The following is a 27,463-nucleotide window of genomic DNA, read 5'->3' on the forward strand; positions in this document are numbered from 1 at the left end:
TACTCATAAAAGCTATACTTAATTATTGCCAAAGTAGCATTTCAGTTGTCTTCACTGATCTTTTCAAGTGAAAGTGTTAGTCACTCAGTCCTATCCCACTCTTTGAGACCCTATGGACAGTAGCTGGCCAGGCTCCTCTATTCACAGGATTCTCCAGGCAAGAATACTTGAGTGGGTTGCCATTCCCTTCTACAGGGGATCTTTCCAATTCAGGGATCCAACCTGGGTCTCCAGCATTGCAGGCAGATCCTTTACCATCGGAGTCACCAGGGAAGTCCTTATTTATCTTTAACCAAAATTAAAGATCTTTAATCATTGATATTTAATCAATATTAATTTGCAAATAAAGGATATATCAGTTATTTTTCATAATAAGGTCAGTTACATCAGAGCAAACATTCTAAACTTTTTTTAAAGTTTTAGAAATAATTTCAGCTATGAACATAAAAACCTCTCCAAAAATATTTGTACTTCAATTATGTGCAAAGATAAACCTCACAGTGCACAGCACACTTTTTTCACTGAAAGTAAATGCAGTGACATAGTCACGATTTGACAGAATTAACCAAACAGAAAAAGCCTGCAAACAAGATTAAGTAAGCCATTTTCACAAATGAGATGACCACGCTTACAAATGAAAACACTGTGTACATTTGTATTGAATAAACAGCACAATATGGGTGGAATAGGGTTGGTAGAGGATTTAGAAAAACAAAAGAATCTGAAAAGATGCAAAAGGACTTTGCAAAACCCAGGTGTCTACCAAAAAGTAAAATGAGAACATTACGGTATAGCAACTTTGTCCTTAATTCTAGTCATTTCTTATTTACTGACTTTTACTAGCTAATGGGAAGGGCAGAAATTCCACCAAAAATCATTGAAATATTTAATATACCTGGTATCACAGCACCCTCTATCACATTATAATTTACAGAACACATTTATGTGCAGCAGCGCTTTAACTGTGAATATTCATTTAAGTGGAATTTTCTGGATCTAGTGCTTAGTTCATTCCTTTTCAACAATGGATTTCTCCGGTTTCCGTATCATCAGCATCCAACCATTAAGAGCATGACTGCATGTGCTGACAAAGTAACCCTGAACTCCAAATTATTGCAGGTGTGATCCTAGTACCAAGGATCTAAGTATTAACTATCACCAGAGAATTTATCACAGTTATAGTCATATTAGATTGGCAAAAAAATTCATTCAGGATTTTCCTTAACATCTTAATTGAAAACAGGAAGGAACATTTTCGACAACCCAATAGAATTCTACTCTCTGACGTTCCCAGTTAAAAACTTTGGGGTTTAAGGCCAATCTGGTTTAATAAGCCTTCCAGGGACATCTAATGGGTGCTCGAGCTTGAGACCACGAGTAGGAGAAACGCCCAGTGGAGCAGTCTAGTCAGTGGGAGCTGAAGTCTACAGGAAACTTCCTTCACTAGCTTTCACTAGTACTCCCATACTCGGTTACCACACCATTCCAATGAAGCAGTAAGAACCACCCAATACTAGCTACATATATATCATCAGGCCTACAGACTTCCAGAAAAATCGAGGTTTCCAAGCATTATCCAGGGAGAACTTAACGTTGATTTTCCTGACTTGGGAGAAATGACCTTTTCTCTCTGGTTAATCTCATAGAAACACGCCACGTAAACAAACCTACATACACCATGTGTGTTCCTGAAACTACCTTTCTGAAATCTCTTTAGCCTGTTTTTATAGCAAATTACCCACCAAATTCCCCACTTCCTCAAGGGCTCCAGACACATGCTGCATGTTTTTACAACACAGCTTTAATAACCTAAAGGAAGCAAAAGCTTTTATAGCACAGAGCAGTCTAAGCCACGAGGTCTGTGCCATCTTCCCACCCAAGAGAGAAATAGTGGACTCTTGTCTCTTGGGACTAATGATTTGATAACTGAGAAAAATGCCTGAGAGGCATTCAGGAACAAGTCATGAGGAAACAAACAAAAAAAGTTTTGTTTTGTTTTTCTGGACTTAAAACTAGAAAAAGAACTCAGCTTCCTCTCCATCTTGGGTATTTATAGCTAACACGTACAAGTCGCTTCCGCTACGAAGTCCTACAAAGTACCTCCTGCGTGAGAACTCGGCAGGGCGAAACCTCGGGTCTCTCCCTTTGCGAGGGCGAGTGACGAAAGCCCAGGTCACATTTTCTCTGGAAGGTTCCGGGAGAAAGGCGCGCGCCCCCTCTGCGAGCAGCGAGAGATTCAACACCAGATGGCGCTGCCGCACCGAGAGCCGGAGTCTGGGAGGCATGGTAGAAGGGAAGAAGCGTCACCAGATTCTTTCCTCTGCGTCTGTCGCCGGAAGTGCGCGCTGGCGCCAGCCTCTGGTCCCGGATATTAAGACTTCTAGAGGGTTCCCGCGTGAGGGCGGGGTTAGAACCGGAACCGAACGGCGACCGTCAGGCCTCGGGGCGGAAGCCCCGGGCGGCGCTAGTGGGGGCTGATTTCTGGTGCGCGCGCCTCGCCGGGAGCACGAAGCTGGGGGGGGGGGGGGGGGGGGGGGTCGTGCGCTTGCGCATTGTGAGGACGTACGCGCAGCGCGTACGTCTTTCTCCATCTTTGCACGTTTGCTGGCCCGGCAAGGCGGAAATGGTGGCGTAGTAGGTTTTTTTTTTTTCTTTCCGCCCACAGGGTTTGAGTTTTTGGCTGTGAGTCAGGTTTCTGGAAATCTTTGTGGAAAATTAATGGTATATGAGGTAAAAACTCGAGCTGTATTTTCCTCTTGAGTATTATGTGAGCCAAATGCCTGCTGGGCGCGGTCCCAATGCTGGGATGGGCCCAGCCTTTCCTTCTAAATGTCTTCCTGAACCGGCTTGACCCACCCACTGTGTCTTTAAGCACCAGTCCTGATGCGGTAGGGGTGTCTCTAAGAAAAAGGAACGCAGGCAGATACACTATTCGTGAGGAACATAAAAGCGCTTATGTAAAGAAGCATGTCTTTTGGTCTTTTAGCAGTGCTTAAGAATTTAAGGAGTTAATTAGCTTTATTTTTCCCTTTCTGTCAGAAACACTTTATATTCCGTGTTTTATGGTGTGTTCTTGGTCTTTATCAAATTTTAGCTAAAGTAAGTCTGTCCGTGCAAAGTGTTTGAAAGGAACAGCATTACAAGTCAGAGTTGCACTTAATATAAACCACTTAATAGACGGACCGTGGTAAACTCGTGAGAGTTCACTGCCTTTGTTTTGTGATGCAACATGGAAACAACCAAGTAGGTTGCAAAAATAAAATCTGTGTGAAACTGTACCCACCCAATTTTAATTTTAGACTGTTTCTGAAAGTGTCAGATGCAAGGTACTCAGTTCTTCCAAGAAATTTCTTCAGCTTTGGTAAACACTTTTAACTTTGTATTTCAGAATTCTTCCCAGTCTGCAGCCTACATAAAAACTAAGTACTTGTGCAAGCCAGAGCAATAGAGACTTTGCAGCAGTTATACTGAGAGAAACAGATTGGGGAATACAAGAAAGATAGCCTGCATTTTACGATTTTGGGGTAAAACCTTTTCATGGTTTTGTTTGTAGATGTTGTAAAGAAAGCAGTTGTGGGTTGAGGAGTACTTTGATACTATATTTATGTGAAAAGCCCCAAAAATTTTTTTTCCAAAAAGTGGGCAATACCACAGAATCATTGAAGACTCATCACCAATAGTGTGAGAAGGAGGCAAGATGGAGTGGGAAGTAATGGAAACACTTAATATTTAAACATTAGCCTTCCTTTAGATAAATTAGATAAAGACCACGAAAAGGTCAGAGCTAAAGCAAATAAATGTGGAAAGCCTGATTAGGAAGACAGGAAAATAGATTTTAGACCTCAAATGGAATGTGTAGAATAAGGAGTAAGTTCATTCTGTGGTTCAGTTTTGGAAATACTGCATTTAGCTGCTTATTTTAACTTTTGGTACATTCCAGTCGTCCCTGTGTCTCATATATAACCAACTTTAAATTGAGATGATGCTTAGTTTTGCCATCATTATACTAGTAACTTGCCCTAGCATAGTGCTTCATAGTAAAGAATTATTAATTAATTCTGGCTATACGTATATATTCACAAATAGTGGCATTAAAGCCAGTTCCCTGTGAATACCCTCAACTCTTTGTCCCTGACTTCTGCTTTCCTGGCAAAACACAGATCATAAATGAATTCACACGTTTATCTTTTCTGTGCTTGCACCCAGGCAGCTTAATAATTGGGTGGACTAATGTGACCTCATCAAATGGTCTCTCCTACTCTTTTCTGTAGTTATTTTGCTCGCTTTAAACGAAGTATCTCATTCTTTCTATACACTTTTGGAATCACTAACTTTCTCCTCAACTAGTGACTTTGCCTCATCCTTATTGGAAAAAGAATTGTGAGCCTCGCCAAAAATTCTCTCCTCTTCCCACCATTTCGTCTACTTGCATCTGCCTCTTTATCTTTCCTTTAGTTTCACAGAATGATGAATCTGTCAATCACATGGCAACAGTTGAGATTGTTTTTAGTTTTAGCCATTTGAATGGACATATAGTGTCATTTTTGTGAAGTATGTTAAAGACTTTGCCCATTTTAAAATTTGAGTTTGTTTCCTTGTAATTAAGTTTTAGGAGTTACTTGCATACTACATACACATCTTTTTGCTTTGTTGAGATATGATTGGCAAACAAAGCTGTAGTGTTTATGTAAACACCTATATGTATACACGTATATGTATAGAACTTAGTAAGTTTGGAGTTAAGTATACATCCACAAAACTCTCCACAATGTATGTCATAAATAGACCCATCACCTCTAAAAATTTCCTCCTGCTTTCAATTTTTATTATTAAGTGATAAAAACACTTAGCATAAGCTCTACCCTCTTAGCAAATTTTCATATAGCATTGTTAACTGTAGGGACTATACTGTACAATAGAGTTCTAAGACATAGTGATTGTGTTTAGCAAACTTTGTACCCTTTGAATAATACCTCTCCGTTCTCCTTCCTCTGTATACTTTTTTTTTTTTTTTGGTCAAAATGTGTGTTGTGAATATTTTTATTCCAGTTTGTAACCTGTCTTTCATTTTCTTAATAACATTTTGAAGAAAAGTTGTTGTAGGTTGTATTTTTCTAGGAATTTATACATATTGTCCAAATACTAAAGTTCCCTAGCATAAAGTTGTAAATAAAGCCCTCTTACTATCTTTTTAATATTCACAGTATATTACATTTAGGCCTAGAATGCACTGAAGCTTATTTTCCTATATGGTATTAATATAACAATAGGGGATGATACCTTTATTTTTAAAAAATAAGAATCCAGTTATTCCAACAGCATTTGTTGAAAAGATTCTCCTTTCCTCTACTGGATATCACCTTTGCATCTTGGTCAAAAATCAACTAATTTTCTGAGTCTATTCACTTCCCTTGATAAGCATGAAGTATCCATGTGCCAACTTACCCAACGTTTTTTTTTTCCCATTATTGTTTTGGCCATTCCAAGTTTTTGTGGGTTTTTTTTTTTGCATTTTAATATAAATTTTACAATTGGTGTTTCAATTTCTAAAAAGTCTGTTGGGATTTTGGTTGGAATTCTGGCGAATCTGTTGATCAGTTTGGGAAGAATTGACATTTTAAAAATACTGAATTTTGCTATCTATGATTGTGTCATATCTCTCCCTCTATTTATTTATTTTGATCTTTGTCTTTGTAATTTTCAGCATAGGAGTCTTGCACATATATTGTTAAATTTATTCTTAAGTATTTCATGTCTTTTATTATAAACAAACAAATTTTTAAATGTATTATAAATGTACTTTAAATTGCATTTTTAGTTTATTGAGTCATATTTTTCAACTTCAGAATTTGTATGTGATTCTTATTTGTAGATTATTGTTCTCTAGTGAAATTCTGACCTGGGCCTAATAGCTTCAACATTTAGGTCATCTATGGATCTTATTTCTGTTCCCTTTTCTTATTTTTGTTTCCTAGTATGCCCAGAAATTCTTAATTTGGAATGCTGTCTTTGTTTGTGAAAAATATTAAGCTCTGAGTCATGTTTTTTTTTTTTTATTTCCAGAGAAGATTTTACTTTTGCTTCTGTTAGGAAACTAGGCTCAGAGCAAAACACCTTAGCCTAAATGGCTTTCAGTCTGTTAGGTCTAGCCTATTTCAGCTTCATTCTTACTCCTAGGGTGGCCCTTTTTCTGTCCCAACTGAAAGCCTGAGGTGTTTTCAAAGGCTCTTCCTTCCTAGTTGCCTCTGAAGTCCAATTTGTATTTTCTCAAAACTATGGGACTCCTGAAAGCTCTTGGCTTCTCTGCTTCTAAGCTGCCTGCTTCTAAATCACTCTTTCTGAGTGATTTCTCAGCCTCTGGAACAACTTTCAAATTAGCAAATGAGTCAAGGGGAAAAACAGAGTTGAACATAGGCAGAATTCTGTGCACCTTCTCCTTAGGATCTTGTCCTTTCCAGGTGCTATCAAAAAGGTATTGTTTATATTTTACCCAGCTTTTCTAGTTCACAGTTTATAGGGGTGAGACTATTTTTTTTAAGTCTATTACTGGCAGAAATAATTGTCTTTATTCTGAGAGTCTCAATGATGCTAATAAAGGTAGTACTCTTTTTTTCTGTATCGTTGTCATCACTTCTTGTCCCCACACATCAGAAACAACCCAAAAGACACACCAGTGGCTTGCTTTCTTGCTTCTGGAGGTGTCTCTAGGGCCTCCTAGAAGTAATAGCCTCTTGCCACAGATGGCTTCCTAAGGAATACCCTTAACTCTCTTTAGGGTTTGCCTGACTCTGTCTTGTGCCTTCGTCTCCTTCCAATGAGGAACTATGATGGTTCTACTTCTATCCAAACCAAACATTACTATGCTATAGCTGTAAATTCAGTCTCTCTCCATTGGTGTTTTCACAATACAAATACATGTTACAGTCAGGCAGGAAGAAGTGCATCCTATTATTTTTTATAGATAATTAGTAATACACACACACACACACACACACACACACACATATATGCTCCCTAACATAGAATGGATTTGATTTCTTACTGTAATTTCAAGTAATAATTATATACATTGTCCTCCAGTTTGTGCTATAGAAAGGCCAGAATGACCAGACTTTAACCCAGATCCTACCACTTCTTCCATGGGTGAAATTGAGCAAGTTAGGTTTTCTAAGGTTCAGTTTCCCTAATTTGAAAACCAAGAAGATGTCTGCTTTCCAGGGTAAAAAACAAGGTGGGCTTAAAAAAAGATACTGCTTGTAATGTCTGATACATGATAGGTTCTATTATTACCTATAAAATTTTTTTCTGGAGAAAGGTAAGTTTAACTTCAAGGGGAAGTGGTAAGCCATAACTTCCCCGTGTGGCAGCCATGTTTTAAGAATCCATAATATTTGCAGATTTTTGCTCATCACGTAGTTTATTTTATTCAGCAAACATTGATTGAACCTCTATTAAATACTGAGCACTGCACCAGTACACTGGGATGCAAAAACAGTGGAATAACTTTCCTCCCAGCTGTGTAGTTATAGTCTTTCAATTTTATTGAAAGACAGAACTGTTCATTTGAAACAGTTTTACTTTTACTTAGTGTTCAAATGTAAGACTTTGTTGTTTCATTCTCTTGCTGCTATTTAACAAATCCTGAAATAGTATTTGTTACCTAGAATGAAACTTACTAGAATAACCTAGAGTAAAATTTGGTTTAAAGACACTCTAATATGAGTGACTTCCAAGGGACTTTTGTTACTAACAAACCAATAGACCAGTGTACTGATTGCCGGGAGAAATATCAATCACCTCAGATATGCAGATGACACCACCCTTATGGCAGAAAGTGAAGAAGAACTAAAGAGCCTCTTGATGAAAGTGAAAGAGGAGAGTGAAAAAGTTGGCTTAAAGCTCAACATTCAGAAAACTAAGATCGTGGCATCCGGTCCCATCACTTCATGGCAAATAGATGGGGAGACTGTGGAAACAGTGGCTGACTTAATTTTTCTGGGCTCCAAAATCACTGCAGATGGTGATTGCAGCCGTGAAATTAAAAGACGCTTACTCCTTGGAAGGAAAGTTATGACCAACCTAGATAGCATATTAAAAAGCAGAGACATTACTTTGCCAACAAAGTTTCATCTAGTCGAGGATATGGTTTTTCCAGTGGTCATGTATGGATGTGAGAGTTGGACTGTAAAGGAAGCTGAGCACCAAAGAATGGATGCTTTTGAACTGTGATGTTGGAGAAGACTCTTGAGAGTCCCTTGGACTTCAAGGAGATCCAACCAGTCCATTCTAAAGGAGATCAGTCCTGGGTGTTCATTCGAGGGACTGATGTTGAAGCTGAAACTCCAATACTTTGGCCACCTTATGCGACGAGCTGACTCATTTGAAAAAACCCTGATGCTGGGAAAGATTGAGGGCAGGAGAAGGGGATGACAGAGGATGAGGTGGTTGGATGACATGGGTTTGGGTGGACTCCAGGAGTTGGTGATGGACAGTGAGGCCTGGAGTGCTGTAGTTCATGGGGTCGCAAAGAGTCGGACACGGCTGAGTGACTGAACTGAACTGAACTGAAGCAGTGCCATAAAATAGAACCTGAATTCTGCTCTATTGTCCTAATAATTAGCTTGATTCATCCAGAGATTAGAGAATAGGCTGTTACCAAACAATGGAGGGAAGTTCTGTTCAGCAAGCTGGTGGAGGACTTAAAGAGGAAAACTAGTTTGTTTTGTAGTTGAATGTTCACTAAAATAATTATCTTCCAGCTTTTCCCTTTTAAGTCTGCTCTTTAATTCATTCTGGTTCGGACAGTTGTGGTGGTGGTGGTGATTTAGTCACTAAGTCGTGTCCAACTCTTGCAACCCATGGACTATAGCCTGCCAGGCTTCTCTGTCCACGGGATTCTCCAGGCAAGAATGCTGGGGTGGGTTGCCATTTCCTTCTCCAGGGCATCTTCCTGACCCAGGAATTTAACCCAGGTCTCCTGCATTGCTGCAGATTCTTTACCAACTGAACTATGAGTGAAATTGTAAGCTCCTTGAATACAGAGCCTTGTCAGACCGTTGTAAACTGCTTGAATACAGAGCCTTGTCTTCAATATTTATCATGTCTGCTCATACCCATCCCTAATGTGTACCTAATTCCTGTCCTGCCAGGGAGCATAATAGTTGTACAGTAAGAATGGACTGAAAAAAAAAAAAAAAAAAGAATGGACTGAGTAATTTCATAACATCCTCATATCCAGTAGGAGATTCTCACATGATAGGAAAACATCTTTCAAAATTGAATATTCTGTTTTCTGAGGCTGATTTGCTTTATTATTTAGTGGTTTGTTTTCATTTTCCTAATAGTAGAATAAACAAATGTAGCTTGGAACAGATTTTTAAAAATTCTCATAGTTGTGATCATAAAATTATCCAAATTAGTCACACAGATTAAGTTTTCTAATTTAATTACTTTAAAAATGTGCAAAGAAGTAATGGCAATACAATTTCATCATCTTATTGACCATTTCTATCATACTGCACTGTTTTGTTTTCCATGTTTGAATTTGCTGTTATTTAATTGTATCACTGTGGTTTCCTCTTTTTAATTGTATCTATTCTATAATTGGTAAACTTATTTGTATTTCCTTTGGAACAGTCACATGTTTAGTTCACTTACACGCACACAGAAAATGAAATGCCAAATCTAGACTAGCTTTCCCGTTTAACCCTGCTCTATTAATGTCTTAAAAATCACTAAATACTCTTATTCCAGATCCTGATTAGGTCGAGCTAGAGTGTCAGATCTGATCTCTATGTGTTCTATAAGGGATTTCTCAGTCCTGTTGCATTCCAATAATTTAAGTATAGATTTTCTGGCCATCATCTAGCCTTTTATAATATGCTTAGATGGGATCAGTAAAACAAATGTGCCCTTCATTTCCCGGAATGGGATTATTGTAGAGAAATAATGTCATAAATAAGGGTTCAAAATTTCCTTTATCCCCAAAGCACAAATAGTCATATTGAGGATGGAATGTATTTACTTCAGTTTTTGTGGTAAGAAAAAAAATAAGTTTTATATATTCAAGATAAAGTTGACATTAGTACAAAACAACATGATATATTCTAAAAACTACCTCCCAAACACACACACTTTGAAGAACACCTCTGTCATATCCTTTTACCATATATTTGAGTTATTTTAAAAATCAAAGTAATTGACATTTTCTCTCAGTTTATCTACCTCTTGAAGCTTTAATTTTAAATTTTGCAAAAAATTATATCCTTAATTTATTGCCTAAAATTTTCTCTGATAAAACTTAAAATGCAAATTATTTTTACATAGATGTATTAATGTGGAATTGTTACAGTTCAAAAATAAATTTTACTTCCTAAACTTATTTTAAGTTGTCAGTATTTAATCTTTATTATGATTAAATACTTAATCATCTATCATACACTGCTTTTAAATCACCAATATCAACATTTAAAGGAATACTTGGAGCTAAAATTTCGAGTTATATTTTTTACTTGTTAAAAACCTTTTGGCTACTCATATTCAGATTTATATGCAATAATGGAAACTGATTTTTGCTTTTCCTTATGTTCTGTGCAGAATTTGAAAAAGTTACTAGATGAGAAAGTGATGATGTCTTCTTTCATCAAGAAAACAGTTCATTTTAGTTTTCCCTACTATCTTTGGGGTTAATGTTTCACATGTAATGAATAGTTGGCATAATAGAAGGCCATAGCTTATGGAATAATGAAACAATATTGTTTTTATAAAGTAATGTTAAAATGATCCAAATCCTACCCTCATGGTGCTTGTAGGAGGCACTTAGTGACTAGATTAAAAAGGAAAATATATCCAAAGAGCATGTAGATGTTCTATAACCATTTTTAGCAGTGTTTCAGCAGTGAATTCTCTGTCTAAAGGAAATATATTAGAAAAGAAAATGTTGGGCTTCCCAGGTGGCACAGTGGTAAAGAATTTGCCTGCTACGGCAGGAGACTAAGATGTAGGTTTGATCCCTGGGTCGGGAAGATCCCCATTTTCTTTTTCTCTTATATAACATTGTACACAATCACAAAATATGGTATAAAAAAAAATGAAACTTCCAGTTTTAAGCATCTTTAAAACAAAGGTTACATAACTAAAGTAATTGAAAAGAAGAGACCTTACAAAAACATTGAAATCAAAAGTCTACATATTACATTTAAATCCAAAGAAAAAACGCCCTCCTTTTCTGTTGTAACTTTCTACTTCTTCACCAACTGTTTCCATGCTTTGTGCAGAATATTCGTATATTGCTTAGAGGCAACTTTACACAGACAGAAGTATTGTTATCCAGTTAATTCATATGGCTCTCACCGAACTTGGGTACCATTCCAAAGAAGATAATCTTATTCCAAAAGTCTGATACCACAAAATAACATAATTTTTAAAGTCCTGATGTCTAATGGTAGGAGACTTCAAGGCATAAAATAAAGAGACATTCGATTAATAATGAGAAATTTGAGACAGAAAAAGTGAAAAGTTGACTAACAAAACGCGGCAATTTTAGGGCTGCTTATTGGTTTCCCTGGCCTAACCCAAAACATTTCTGTTGTGATGTCCTAACTCTTCTTATATCTACTTATTGATCAGTCATCAATTATTATTGAAAAATTCTAGATGCAAAGTTCTAACCAGTATTCTAATAATTTTTATATCAGTTGGAGAAAAAAAAGACACTCACCCAATGGGAAATACCTTATGATCAAGTATGAGGTGGTGTGTCTCGACTGTAATAGCAAAGAAGAGCAAGAAAAGAAGAGCCATCATTTGTTAAGGGCTTAGTATGTGCCAAGAGTTGTCTACACACCATCCCTAATAGTCCTTATAGTCAGATCAGGATGGCTTCTCCATGGAACAGGTCAAGTTTACTCAGGAGTTTGAAGCTTTGATTGACATCAAACTTTCCAGTTGTAAACAAGGGTCATGGTTTTAAGCTAACTTAACCTTGTTATTCCTGACCTTTTTCAATCTATGTCAGCAAAAACTGATTTTTTTTTTTTTTTTTTTTTTACCAAATGTAATCTTTTACTGAATGGAAATAGCTTTGTAAGGTGAAAAGAAAGCCTTATTTTTTTCTTTCTGTTTACCTTCAACTCTATAGAATGGACTATTTCTTCACCTTTTAAATGATTTCTATGGTGGGTCTCATAGCTTTTCCAATCATTATTAGAAACAAAAACATCCTTTGGTCACCTTTGGGCACAAGAAGTGTCACTTAAATATTCTGAATCTCCAGGCCATGAGTAATCTCACAACTCCTTAGTCTTAGCTTATTTGAAGCTTATCCTCAGTGTTGAGAGTGTTTCAGGCTGAGAGACTTGCAGCGTTTGGGTTCTCCTATGTCTCTTTCTCATTCTACTGTTTCCTCACGCAGTGTGCAAGCTCTTGGGTCTGATCTCCAGGGCTGGACCACTGTTAAAAGGATTGGAGGAAAAGACTCAGGTTTACATAGCCACTGCTGTGACAATCTGGAACTGACAGTCTGGGGATTCTGATATCTAAAGAGAAGGCTCTTTAGATTCTTCTGCCTGGAATTTCCAACTACAGTATTCAAATATTGTCCTTTTTCCTGAGTGACCACTGAGGACTTCAACCAATACTTAGTCATAGACATCAGATTTCACCCCACCAAGATCCTTTCTGTTGAAACCCCAGTGCCCTCTCAAGTGGCTTTCTCCTTTAGGTGTATCTCTTGGGTTAATTAGTCTCTTTTAAAAGACATTTGCTTCCCTGGTGCGTGCGTGTGCATGCTTAGTCACTTAAGTCGTGCCCGACTCTCTGCAACCCCATGGACCATGGCCCACCAGGCCACTCTGTCCACGGGATTCTCCAGGCAAGAATGCTGGAGTGGGTTGCCATTTCCTTCTCCAGTGATAAAGGATGAAGTGAGTGAAGTAAAGTCGCTCAGTCGTGTCCGACTCTTTGCGACCCCATGAACTGCAGCCCACCAGGCTCCCCTGTCCATGGGATTTTCCAAGCAAGAGTACTGGAGTGGGTTGCCATTGCCTTCTCCAGATTCCCTGGTGACTCAGATGATAAACAATCCACCTGCAATGTGGGAGACCTGGGTTCAATCTCTGGGTTAGGAAGATCCCCTGGAGGGGACCCCGTGGAGTCCATGGGGTCACAAGGAGTTGGACGTGGCTAAGCGACTAACACTTCCACTTTCTAAAGATATTTTGGCTTATCTCTCTGTCTGATCAGTGTTCATATGGTTAGTAAGACCACTTGTCTTTCCTTGGCCTGCTTGTGTGTAAAAGAGCTCCTAACATGGCTCTTTCTCTCTGCTCTGCTGCCTTCAGCTGGTGTGGCCACTGCTACACTTATACATTTCTCAGGTCTGAGTCAGACACCATATATAAATCAAATTAATCCATAATTTCATTAATCCATTTAATTCAATTAATTTCATTAATCCATTAATCCATAACTTCATGAGATACAAATACATGATTTCTCAGAAGCACAGCTTTTTTTGGTAACCCCCAAAAAAACAAACTTTTATCCTGTGTTTTCAGGAAAAGAAAACTCACTATACACAAAACTCAATTGCAGGTATATTAAGAGCACTCAAGAGTAAAAGTCAAAGTTTTAAAACTTTTAGAAAGTTTTTAATGACTTTTGTTGTTGCTTAGTTGCTAAGTCATGTCTGACTCTTTTGCAACCCCATAGACTGTAGCCTGCCAGACTCTTCTGTCCGTGGGATTTCCCAGGCAAGAATACTGGAGTTGGTTGCCATTTCCTTCTCCAGGGGATCTTGCCAACCCAGGTGTCGAATAGATGTCTCCTGTGTGTCTCCTGCATTACAGGCAGGTCCTTTACTGGCTAAGCCACTTTTGAGTAATTTTTAAAGGACTTTGGGTAACTTTTAAAAAGGGACTGAGAAAAAGAGCAAGATATCAAAGAAGAAGAAAACTGAAGGGACTAGAAGAAATGCTGAAAACTATAATTCAGGAAATTTTTTCTAAAATAAGGATTTGAAGTTACCTATTATATACTTAAGAATACTGATCCACAATGACTAACACCAAGATATTGTAGTATACTGGGTTTAAAGAAAAATAAAATATTTGACTATCTAGAAAGAAGAAAAGAACACATGATTTACAAGGTATTTCAATTAGATAATTATCAGACTTCAAGAGCAACACTTTATGCTCAAAGAAAATAAGTTTATCTTATTAATACTCTCAAGGAAAGAAAATCAAGCATTTTGTATCTGGCAAAATTGACTTACAAGTAAAAAGGGCACAGGGGCTCATTAGCCCTTTCTGAAGAAATCTACTAGAGAATCAACTTCAGGTAATCACATGACCAGAAAAACATACAGTTTGTAAAATTGAGACTGCAAAACTATGCAGAAAAACTCAGGTTTTTCAACAGATAACTTGTAGCAAAAATAAGTTTTGGATTAAAGGAGGCTTAAAAGACATACCAAAAAATATATAAAGGAGCAAGACTAGCATTATGGGGTACATATTTGACTGGTGAAACTGGAAAATGCAAGGAAATAATTACTGTAAACAAATAATGATTCCTTATAGAAGGAAGAATGGGATTGCAATCGGTGTGGAGTATTTAGGGGTGTTTTGCATTGTGGAGGGGAAGTTCAGGGACACTTTTACTTCTTGACCCTATGGTGGTTAGATTGTTCACCTTTGAGTAATTCATTAAGCTGTGCATCTGTTTTGTGTACTTTTCTATATTTGTACTTTCTTTCACAATAAAAATATTATTTTGAAAAACTGGTCACAGAGAGGAGGGAGCAGAGAGGCAAGGGAGAGTTAAACTCCAATGAGAAATGTTGAGATACTGATGTCTATAATGCATTTTTAAAATCCTTTGATATTTATATAATCTCCTTATATTTCTTAACATAAGTCTCAGTTGTAAAATATAATACAAAAACAAAAATCCACAAGATTCCCGTTACCTACAGACAAAAGTCAAATTCCTTAATATGTAGCATTTTATCTGAGGACCACATTTCATTTTCATACATCATTTGCTTCCATTATCCCCTAGGCATCAACAGATGGAGTCAGATAAAAATCCTCACTATTGTTTGAGTATGCTGTATTCTTTTTGTGTTTTCATGCCCTTGGGATTCCCTTCCTCTAAAATGCTAGTATTATTCCTTCAAAGCTCAGTTAAAGGTTATTTCCTCCATGAACTCTTCCTTTTCCCCAGGCAGAATTATTTACTCTTTTGTCTGTGTTCTTATATCATTTTATATGATACTTTGTCTTAAATCCCTGTAATATTATCTGTCTACATGACCTTTTCTCTGTAGACTAGAGCTCTTAAAGAAAATATGTTGTATTTATTTTGTTTTCACTGCACTTGGACAGTGCTTGGCATATGAGTGAATGAATGAGAAGAGACAGGAAATTGATTAGCTCCAAAGATACTTTGCCTAAGAAAGCCTTTGGGTGCAGGGAAAAGATGCAGTTACCTAATCAGCTATGTACAAGTGGAAAAACAAACGGCCATGAGACTACAAACGCTTGTCTTATACGTCACTATGTTAAGTAGAACTGTGCATCATGTGAGTCTTCTGTGTTCACACATCTCATGTTTTATTCTGTCACTTTTAATGGATGGATCATATCGCAGGATTTAAAAGAGATGTATTAGTTCTTCAACTAGTATGGTACTTTCTTCTTAGTCTGTTCATGTTGGTGACGTTTTGTGGTGATTGATCAGAAAGGGTATAGTCATAGCTCTCACAGAGAATACAATGCAGTTAAAACTCTGGCATCCTGAAGCTGTGACAGTATTGTGGGTAAAACATGGGCCAAAAAATTAAATGGGAAGTAATAAATAAAACTTTATGAGATCTTATTAATATTCCCATTTTAATCCAATGAGACAGCAGAGTCATAGAGAATTAAGTAACTTGCTCAAGTCACCACAGTAAGCACAGAAATCAGGACCTGAATTTAGCCAGCAGCCTGCTTTCACTACACTGAATACATAAGCACTAAATAAATTATAGTTATCATTATTCTGATGGAGAAAGGGACTCTTTGTGTCCAGCTTTAGGAATATGAAAAACGAAGGCCTCTCATTTCTCAGATAGATCTGGAATCAAATGTCTTTCTTGGTCATTTAGCAGGATAAGTTAATTAGTCTCAGTTACAGGAAGAACAGATTAGAAAAATTGTCAAAAATAAATTTAATACAAATTACAGAGCTTGGGAAATTTTTTACACGTGCTTAAATTTCTTCTTTGTATTCTTGGTGTTCCTTGAAAGTTAATTACACACGCTTTTTTGAGATACAGAACTAATCTATTACTTGAAAAATAAATGGCAAGGGCAACTTTCAGTCTATGCATAGCTTTGACCGTTTATATTTGAGATCAAAATTTATGTTACATGATTTATACGTGTTGTTGCAACTAGATATTAATAGTTTAAGTGTTTTAAAATATTTTAGTTGTTTTTAAAATGGATGTTTCTTTATAAATGTTGTGCTTTCCTCCAAAAAAGGTCAAATTAATTATCTTCAATCTCTAAGTCAGTTAGCTAGTGGGAGTCTTCTTTGCAAATAAAGAAATTAAAGGATGGCATGCTATACCAGTATGAACAATCAACAGCAGTGAACCACCTCATTTCTTGCTATATTTGCATAAGCGTAAATGTCTTATCTTAGGAATTTTTTCCTAAGGTCTCTTTATGTGAAATTCAAACAAAGATTAGGAAGATAATTTTATTATTTGGTTTTTTTTCGCAATCCTGTGTCATGGCTTAGTTGTATGTAGCAGAAAAAATTCAATGATTATTGTATCAATGAGGTTTAGTATTCTAGGGCTAATACCTATACATAGGAACCTTTGAAAATAGCTACAAGAATAGCATTTAAAAGTTTTCTTGTTGAAGTAGGAAAAACAAAGAGACATTGTTTAAGTAAAATGTGAACTCTAAAAAGTAAGTAATGGATAAAGATCCAGGTAAAAAATATTTCAAAGTCAGATATTATTTCTCAAAAAAGCCAAGTCTCAGGAAAAATTCTTGTTTGGTTATGTTGTAGTTACAAAAATATTAAATTAAATTGTTAAAACTATGTATTTAAAGTATTGTAGTTGTATTGTAGTAGAGGATAAAAATAAATTCCAATAAGGAGCAAAACCTAATTAAGTATTTCTCTGCCTTCATCCATTTTTTCCAAAGAAGAAAACAGTTCTGTTCCTCTAGCCACTGGAGCTTCCCATTTGTAATGATGTTAATAAAACACCTCAAATTCTTGTCATTATTTAAAACTCACATCACTTGATCCTCAAAACAGCCCAGAGGCAGAGCACGTATTGTATTTTCTCTGTTTTTGCAGTTTTATTCTTTTATCCAGTCATTTACCTGTGATGTACTAAGGTAACAATAGCTAACATTAATTCACAACTTGCTATGTACCAGATACACTTTCAAGTGTTTCACACATATAAACTCCCTACAATCTAATGAGTACAAAATTATTTATTTCTGGTTTTACAGATGAGGCAACCGAAATACAAAGAAGAAATATTTATTTATAGTCCCACAGCTAGTGAGTGGCACAGCCTGACTTTGAACCCATTACTCTAGCTCTAGAGCTCGCATTTTTAATCACTTTTCTCCTCTCTTCGTATGATAGCTATAAAAACCCATTATAACTATGATCTTATGAAATAGACAGAGAAGGACATGGGGAAAAGTATTGTTCATTCAACAAAGATTTATTGAATATTCATTCTGATTCAAACACTGTGCTAGATATTTGGTGGGAAATTAAACAGACCTCCTCTTTACCCTGCTAGAGCTTACAGTTTAACATAGAAGCTGCTCATTAAACAAATTACGATAATTATGCAAGACAAATGTTTTGCTAGAGGAAATATAGGAATTCACAGAAACATCTGCCAGGAGTGATGAAGGGCTTCACAGAGGCAGTGGTGATTAAGCTGATATTTAACAAGTGAGTTGGTTTATCTACTTGAGTCTGTCTAACGTTAATTCTAGGCTCTTTCATCTAGATGATATAAATAGAACAGAAACAAGAGGGCTATAGTATCATACAGTATGATTTTCAAAGTTCAAGAGTCTACATAGGTCTGCTAATAAATTTGAAAAACTTCATGTAATAGACAATGGAATAACATTTTTTGTCAAAATTCACTCAGTAGTTACTTATCAAAATAGACTATAAACCAATAGGAGAAATCTTTAAAGTTATCAAACCACCTCTAAGGGTCAAACAGTTTTGTCTATGAGTTCTTTGAGATTTTCAAAAAATGGATAATTTTCATGCAATATAAATTTTCTATATCTTATTTACAAAGATGCACAACTTCCATATGTATTTTATGAAACTTTGATGTTTTCTTGACACAAACTAGGACAAAAAATTGAATATGGATTCAAAAAGACCAAAGAAATTCTTCCCAAAATGAAAATCAACGAAATTAAAAGGAACTGCTTCCCACAACCATGTGCAGTTGGTCTCAAGAATATAAGGATAGTTTAATAATTACAAATCTATTACTTCAGTTCATTGATAAGACTGGTTATCGAAGGGGCATTTGACAAATTCCAACCTTTATTATGATAAATAATCTTAAAAACTGGAAGGGTACTTTGATAATATAGTACAGAAGCACATGGTTGGTTTAACATGGTAAGATTAATGTAATTTATAAATTAAGAGATTAAAGAAGAAAAATTTGATCATCTTAATACATGAGAAAATGCATTCAGTAAAATTCACCATCCTTTCATATAAAAAATTTTTTATCAAAAGAAAAACTGCCTGACTTAGAAAAATAAAATCCAGTACAGTCAGCATCATGGTTAAATGATGAAATACCGGGAGCACTCTCCTTAAAATCAGAAAGAATCAGGCAGAAAGACTTCTCTTCCCACCCCTGACTGGAGGCCTAGCTGATTTATAAGGAAAATAAAAGAAAGGAAAGTATGAGGAATGTTAAAGAAACAAAATTAACATTTGTCCCCTGTGTAAGAGTACAAAGACAATCCTCCCAAAATATATAAAACTGATCAGAAGGCTTACAAATATTTATGGAAACAACATCAATTTAAAAAATTAACTGAATTACTATATAGAAGTAATAGGACTTAGAAAATGTAATTTTATGAAAGAATATTATTTATAACAAGCTTCAAAATTATAAAGTGGCTAGCATACTTTCAATAAGTGCTGTAAGTGGCCATGTCTGGGCCACAGGAACCCTGCAAAATTGCTGGGTTGTAGTGGTTAATTCCTTCCTGCAGTTAGAACTCGATTTCCTTGTCTTCACAGGTATCTATCTTCAGTAGGGCTAATAGGAGCCCAAACCCATTATCCAGCTGACCAAAGACTGTGATAGAACAGACCCTTGCTGAGATTTAGACTGGAGAGGTTGTGGAAGTGAGACTGGGCCAAGATACAAAGAGAAATATGGAGGAAGAAAGAAGTAACTGAGAAGAATTAAGAGATCTTAGCACTCTCAGTTGCTGTGTGATCCTAGTCAAGCAACTTGTTCTCTTTAGGAATTATTTTTATAAAATTCAACCAACAAGGGCCCACCTCACAGAATTACTAAAAAAAAAAAAAAGAGGCAATCCATATGAAAGTATCATACACAGGCTGTTGTGCTTAATATTCTGTCATCAGATCTTAGGTTTTCCTGAGTAAAATGCAGTCCCTAACTTCTCACAGAAAAAGAGGCTGTGTTACAACAGCCACCGTAACAGTACTGAAGGGGCTTTCATGTAACACCCTATTGAAACATGTGCCAGCATCATCCTCGTTTTATAAATTAACCCACAGTGGTTATTCCTCTAGGTACCTGTCAAACTGTCCACACCTGCCAGCAGAAATAGACATTATCAGTAGAAGAGTGTAGTACTTACTGGCCAACTCATTGGTCAACTCACTGTATGGCCAGCATCCTTGACTGCCTGTCCAATGTGTTCTAATTTGTCAGTGTTTTTCCCCCAATTTAATAATTTTCATACCTTTTAAAATCACTGTGCATGTAAATTAAGACAAGACCCCATTAGATCCTTCATGGTCTTTTCTCAAGGGCAGAATGTGTACACACTCTTCTATGTCATTTAAACTCTTCTCAGACAGTTTTGAGTTCGTAAATTTCTGTTCAAAAGATCAAATGGGGAATTCTCCCCTAATTGTAAATATGTAAACCATATTATTACTAGCACAGCATATCATTATTATTCTCATCATTGTATTTCTTTTCCCCACAGTAGAATTTCTATAAGCATCAAGAATAAGCAAACTATCATTTCCATGCAAAATATTTAAAGATTCTGCTCAGACTTGGCATGTTCCTTTGTACTCACATTCCATTGGCCAAATATTCCAGGCACAAAGAAGTGTTCACTAGAAGTCAGAAGGTATTGTTTTATAGGTGATTAAATTTAGATTTGAGGAAATTAAGTCAAAGTTTATATAGTCAGTATTTGACAGTGCTAGATTTACACATAAGCCAGTGTATTCTAGATATATTATTTTCCACCCTGAAGAACAACCTAATGATCAGTGACTAAACTTTTAGTTAAGTGAAAATTTCACATTTCCAACCTTTTCTTCTTCTGAAAACATTGGTCCTTTTTTTCAGAAGCAATAAACCAGGACAGGACACTGCAGTAGAGGCTTCTAGGTAACTGACATAAAGCACATGGACATGGAGAGATGTGGCAGACTTCCAGGTGATGGAAAGAATTTGTGAAGGAAAACTTGACTCCAATAAGAATTAATCTAACATTTTGGAAAAAGAACTTATTCTGTATTTGAAAAGTTTAGGATTCTCTTTATGCTGACGACTTTACTCCACTCATTTTACTTCTACACCTAACCTTTGGAAATAAAATTTTATAATTTGCTCCCTACTGTTAGAAAAAAATGGAGCGTCATGAAGAGTCAGACATGACTGAGCAACTTCACTTACACTTTTCACTTTTATGCATTGGAGAAGGAAATGGCAACCCACTCCAGTGTTCTTGCTGGGAGAATCCCAGGGATGGGGTCGCACAGAGTCGGACACGACTGAAGTGACTTAACAGCAGTTATAAAATATAAGTCATCCCTAGTGGCTCAGTCAGTGAAGAGTCTGTCTACAACTCAGAACACCCAGGTTCAATCCCTGGAGAAGGAAATGGCAACCCACTTCAGTATTCTTGCCTGGAGAATTCCATGGACAGAGAAGCCTAGTGAGCTACATAGTCCATTGGCTCACAAAGAGTCAGACATGACTGAGTGACTAACACTTTGACTTTCATTACAAAATATATAAATTGAGATGTTAAAGCTTAAAAGAATACTGTGGCTCAAAATGAGCCACCTCTTATTTCAAGTTTTCACAAATTTTTGGTTTTGTTTTTCAAAAAGTTTAAAAATATGGCAATATAGTACTATGTATTACCTTGGTAGTTTAAACATATTTACTTATAAACTTATATTTACAAGTTCACAGGCTTTACCAGGGTTGATCTTACTGAGCCTAAGTATCTCTGGAAAAATGATTACTATTTAGGAATATTCTCACATTTTATGTTAGCTTTCAAAACAATCCTGTTTTTTTAATGTATTTTTATTAAATAATTCACTTGAAGTATTCCTAAGAATAATTGTTTATATGTGTAAAACTTGTTTAAAAATGTTTTCTACAGAATTCTATAAACCTGAAGAGTAATCTTTTAGAAAAATCATCAGAAGGAGGGAATTTGTGGAAATAAAACTGGAAACATTCAGAATCTTGATGGTGTGCCAAACCAAATGTCAACTGGAGCTCGGCCAAAGACTCAAGTGAGTAGCTTTTTACAGAATATTCCGGGTATAGTGCCATGCCCCACTCATGAAGTGAAGAGAGTGCCATACTTGAACATTCTCTGTTACTTTTTGTGTTTTAAGTTAAACATTAAGGTTGACTTTCTTTTTATTGTAACATGATTTGTAATGAAAAACATATATAATTAATATTTATAAAATTGCAAAAAAATGCATTCTGTGATTTTAAGATAAAATCGATAGTCCACTGTGATATGTACAGTTATAGCACTGGATTGTATGCACTTCAATTAATTTCTTAATTATCAATGAAAATTTCTGATGCAGTTGAAGCTTTCTTTGAACTACTATTATAAAGCTTTTCCCTATTAGGATAGTACACATCTCTGATCAGCATTCCCACAAACAGGCATCAGATTGGGGAATACATCTGTAAAACATCACTTATGAACACTAAGTTCACTTTATTTAAATAATTGTCATTGCTCTACCAAGCTAAATAATACCCAGGAATTTGTTTTTGCTGTTGTGTTTGGTATACTTTTAATAAGTAAAAAAATTGACTAGCCTTTTTTATAGATATTTTACAGTTTTTAGTCTTTATAACTGAAATTTCTAAACTTTTTTCTCATTTTCTATTTGAATCCAAAAGTGGGTCTTCATAAAATTCTGACCAGGATTGGGATATAGAGGGATATTAGGGATAACATGTAAGAGTTTATAGGGTTGTTTATGGTTTTGGATTTTATGATTCACTGGCTGCTTTACAAAGTAAAAGAGTAACAATAATTTTGCAAGTAAACATGCAGGGAAAATATGTGTCTGACAGGAAGCAGCAAAAATTTTTAAATTTTCACAGAAGAGATAATTTAACAGATTAATTACAAAAGTCTGGTCAGGGTTAGATAGGACACGGAGAGATGAACTCCCCAGGTTGGTAGATGCCCAATATGCTACTGGAGATCACTGGAGCTATAACTCCAGAAAGAATGAAGGGATGGAGGGAAAGCAAAATCAGTACCCAGTTGTGGGTGTGACTGGTGATGGAAGCAAGGTCCAATGCTGTAAAGAGCAATATTGCATAGGAACCTGGAATGTTAGGTCCATGAATCAAGGCAAATTGGAAGTGGTCAAACAGGAGATGGCAAAAGTGAACGTTGACATTCTAGGAATCAGTGAACTAAAATGGCCTGGAATGGGTAAATTTAATTCAGATGACCGTTATATCTACTACTGTGGGTAGGAATCCCTTAGAAGAAATGGAGTACCCATCATGGTCAACAAAAGAGTCCGAAATGCAGTACTTGGTTGCAATCTCAAAAATGACAGAATGATCTCTGTTCATTTCCAAGGCAAGCCATTCAATATCACAGTAATCCAAGTCTATGCCCCGACCAGTAACTCTGAAGAAGCTGAAGTTGAACGGTAGGAAGTCAAGAAATACCTGGAGTAACAGGCAAATTTGGCCTTGGAGTACAGAATGAAGCAGGGCAAAGGCTAATAGAGTTTTGCCAAGAGAAGGCACTGGTCATAGCAAACAGCCTCTTCCAACAACACAAGAGAGGACTCTACACATGGACTTCACCAGATGATCAACCCTGAAATCAGATTGATTATATTCTTTGCAGCCAAAGATGGAGAAGCTCTACACAGCCAGCAGAAACAAGACTGGGAGCTGACTGTGGCTCAGATCATGAACTCCTTATTGCCAAATTCAGACTGAAATTGAAGAAAGTGGAGAAAACCACTAGACCATTCAGGTATGGCCTAAATTGAATCCCTTATGGTTGTACAGTGGAAGTGAGAAATAGATTTAAGAGATTAGATCTAATAGACAGATTGCTTGATGAACTATGGACAGAGGTTCATGACATTGTACAGGAGACAGGGATCAAAACCATCCCCAAGAAAGAGAAATGCAAAAAGGAAAAATGGCTGTCTGAAGAGGCTTTACAAATAGCTGTGAAAACAAGAGCCGTGAAAAGCAAAGGAGAAAAGGAAAGATAAAAGCATCTGAACACAGAGTTCCAAAGAATAGCAAGGAGTGATAAAAAAGCCTTCCTCAACAATCAGTGCAAAGAAAGAGGAAAACAATAGAATGGGAAAGATTAGAGATCTCTTCAAGAAAATTAGAGATACCAAGGGAACATTTCATGCAAAGATGGGCTTGATAAAGGACAGAAATGGTATGGACCTACCAGAAGCAGAATATATTAAGAAGAGGTGGTAAGAATACACAGAAGAACTATACAGAAAGATCTTCATGACCCAGATAATCCCGATGGTGTGATGACTCACCTAGAGCCAGACATCCTGGAATGTGAAGTCAAGTGGGCCTTAGGAAGCATCACTACCAACAAAGTTAGTGGAGGTGATGGAATTCCAGTTGAGCTATTTCAAATCCTGAAAGATGATGCTGTGAAAGTGCTGCACTCAATATGCCAGCAAATTTGGAAAACTCAGCAGTGGCCACAGGACTGGAAAATGTCAGTTTTCATTCCAGGCTCAAAGAAAGGCAATGCCAAAGAATGCTCAAAGTGAAAGTCAAAGTGAAGTCGCTCAGTCATGTCCGACTCTCTGCAACCCCATGGACTCCACTGTCCATGGAATTTTCCAGGCAAGAGGACTGGAGTGGGTTGCCATTTCCTTCTCCAAAGAATGCTCAAACTACCACACAATTGCAGTCATCTCACACACTAGTAAAGTAATGCTCAAAATTCTCCAGGCCAGTCTTCAGCAATACATGAACCGTGAACTTCCAGATGTTGCAGCTGGTTTTAGAAAAGGCAGAGGAAGCAGAGATCAAATTGCCAACATCCGTTGGATCATCGAAAAAGCAAGAGAGTTCCAGAAAAACATCTATTTCTGCTTTATTCACTATGCTAAAGCCTTTGGCTGTGTGGATCACAATAAACTGTGGAAAATTCCTCAAGAGATGGGAATACCAGACCACCTGACCTGCTTCTTGAGAAACGTGTATGCAGGTCAGGAAGCAACAGTTAGAACTGGACATGGACCAACAGACTGGTTCCAAATAGGAAAAGGAGTGTGTCAAGGCTGTATATTGTCACCCTGCTTATTTAACTTATATGCAGAGTACATCATGAGAAACGCTGGGCTGGAGGAAGCAGAAGCTGGAATCAAGATTGCTGGGAGAAGTATCAATAACCTCAGATATGCAGATGACACCACCCTTATGGCAGAAAGTGAAGAAGAACTAAAGAGCTTCTTGATGAAAGTGAAAGAGGAGAGTGAAAAAGTTGGCTTAAAGCTCAACATTCAGAAAACTGAGATCGTGGCATCCAGTCCCATCACTTCATGGCAAATAGATGGGAAACAGTGGAAACAGTGGCTGACTTTATTTTGGGGGGCTTTCAAATCACTGCAGATGGTGATTGCAGCCGTGAAATTAAAAGACGCTTACTCCTTGGCAGGAAAGTTATGACCAACCTAGGTAGCATATTAAAAAGCAGAGACATTACTTTGTCAACACAGGTCCATCTAGTCTAGGTTATGGTTTTTCCAGTGTTCATGTATGGATGTGAGAGTTGGACTATAAAGAAGGCTGAGCGCCAAAGAATTGATGCTTTTGAACCGTGGCATTGGAGAAGACTCTTGAGAGTCCCTTGGACTGCAAGGAGATCCAACCAGTCCATCCTAAAGGAGATCAGTCCTAGGTGTTCATTGGTAGGACTGATGTTGAAACTGAAACTCCAATACTTTGGCCACCTGATGCGAAGAGCTGACCCATTTGACAAGACCCTGATGCTCAGAAACGTTGAGGGCACGAGGAGAAGGGGGCAACAGAGGATGAGATGGTTGTATGGCATCACCGACTCAATGGACATGAGTTTGGCTGAACTGTGGGAGTTGGTGATGGACAGGGAGACCTGGCGTGGTGTGTTTCATGGGATCGCAAAGAGTCGGATACGACTAAGCGACTGAACTGAACTGAGCAACTATGAGATGGTTGCCCAGCATAATCTTTGGTCTTTGAAGAGGATTGCAGCCACAGCCAGAGTCCAGCTTGACAGAGAATAGGCAGAGGGAGAAAACATCCATCTCTCTCCCTCCCAGCTTCTACCTTTTTTCTTTCTATATTGAACTCATCAGGAAACCAGGAGGGAAGGGCACTCACTTAATGTGTTCTTAAGCAATTGTGCCCCACAAAGGGAAGACGGAAAAGTGCAGAGAGTGATTTAGAAGGTCAAAGAGAAAGTATTCAGCACACATTAAAATGAGATTTGTCAGGTACTATTATTAACTTTGTAATATGTTCCAGTCACGGTGCTAACCTTTTCACACACATTGCCTTTTTAATCCATATGGCAACCCTACAATGTAGGCATTATTACCTCCATTTTTTTAGGAAAGAAATCTGATTTTCACAACAACTCATAGAAGTCTGTGGGATAGGTATTAACGTTATCCTCGTTTCACAGATGAGCAAACCAAGGTCTTGGAAAAGTAAATAACTTAACCAAGGGGCAAAACCAATACCTGAGTCTGAGTTTTCATGCTCTTTGCCTTTCTGCCACATCATTCATTGCCTTGGGAATTTTGTAATGCCTTTGGGGAAAAAATGCATATTACTAAGTGAAAGAAGCCAATCTGAAAAGGCCACATACTGTATAATTTCAACAACATGATGTTCTGGAATAGGCACAACTATGGAGACTGTAAAAAGATCAGTTGTTTCCAGGAGTTAGGGAGGAGGGAGGGGTGAATAAGTAGAGCACAGAGGATCTTTAGGGCAGTGTAACTATTCTGTACGATACTATAATGGTGGATACATGTCATTTTACATTTCTCAAAACCCATAAAATTTACAGCAAGAGTGAACTCTAAGATAAACTATGGACTCTAGATGACGATGTGTCAGTGTGTGTGTGTGTGTGTGTGTACTCAGTCACTCAGACGTGTCCAACTCTTTGCAACACCAGGGACTGTAACCCACCAGGCTCCTTTCTCCATGGGATTTTCAGGCAAGAATACTGATGTGAGTTGCCATTTTCTTCTCCAGGAGATCTTCCCTGGAGTAGGACCCAGGAATCAAACCTGCATCTCTTGCATCTCCTGCACTGACAGGCAGATTCTTTATCATTGTGCCACCTGGGAAGCCCTGATGTGTCAATGCTGGTTCTAGTGTAATAAAGGTACCCCTCTGATGGGGAGACTGTGTATGTGTGTGGGCTCCATCAGTGAGTATATGGGAAATCTCTGTCTTTTCTACACAGTTTTCTGTGAACCTAAAACTGCTTGAAAAAAATATATTTTTAATAAATAATTTTAATTTAAAAAAGAAAAGAAAAATATAGCATATCTTTAATTATGTTTACTGTGATCCACATTTCATTTCTTTTTGATGAAGAATGACTGATAGAGAATATCAAACTGTTTCTCAAGGCTTTCCTAGAGCATTTCTAAGCCCAAGAAGAAAGGATTTATTACAAATCTATTGATTTTCTTTTTTTAAGATTAACAATGGACGTTAAACAGGAGAAAGCCATTATCTTTAATGTGATGGTATAGTTGGGTTGTTGCCTTTTAAGGGAATGTAATTTATTAAAGAGGCATTTGGGACCCATCTTAGCTGATTTTCTAATGTTTCTTTCTTCTTTTTTTTTTTCATTCTGGTTAC

General features: G+C 37.0%; 1 long non-coding RNA gene across 1 annotated transcript in view; it reads left to right on the top strand.

Annotated features, from left to right (window-relative positions):
- The window catches only part of LOC122447089, a 142,520-nt gene that overhangs the window by 98,316 nt on the left and 16,741 nt on the right, over positions 1-27,463 (top strand). Inside the window, exon 3 of the long non-coding RNA XR_006271127.1 lies at positions 21,705-21,840. This is a non-coding gene — a long non-coding RNA (uncharacterized LOC122447089). The remainder of the gene's footprint in view (positions 1-21,704; positions 21,841-27,463) is intronic.

The sequence above is a fragment of the Cervus canadensis genome, chromosome 9 (genome assembly GCF_019320065.1).
Source record: "Cervus canadensis isolate Bull #8, Minnesota chromosome 9, ASM1932006v1, whole genome shotgun sequence".
In the NCBI taxonomy this organism is placed as follows: domain Eukaryota; kingdom Metazoa; phylum Chordata; class Mammalia; order Artiodactyla; family Cervidae; genus Cervus; species Cervus canadensis.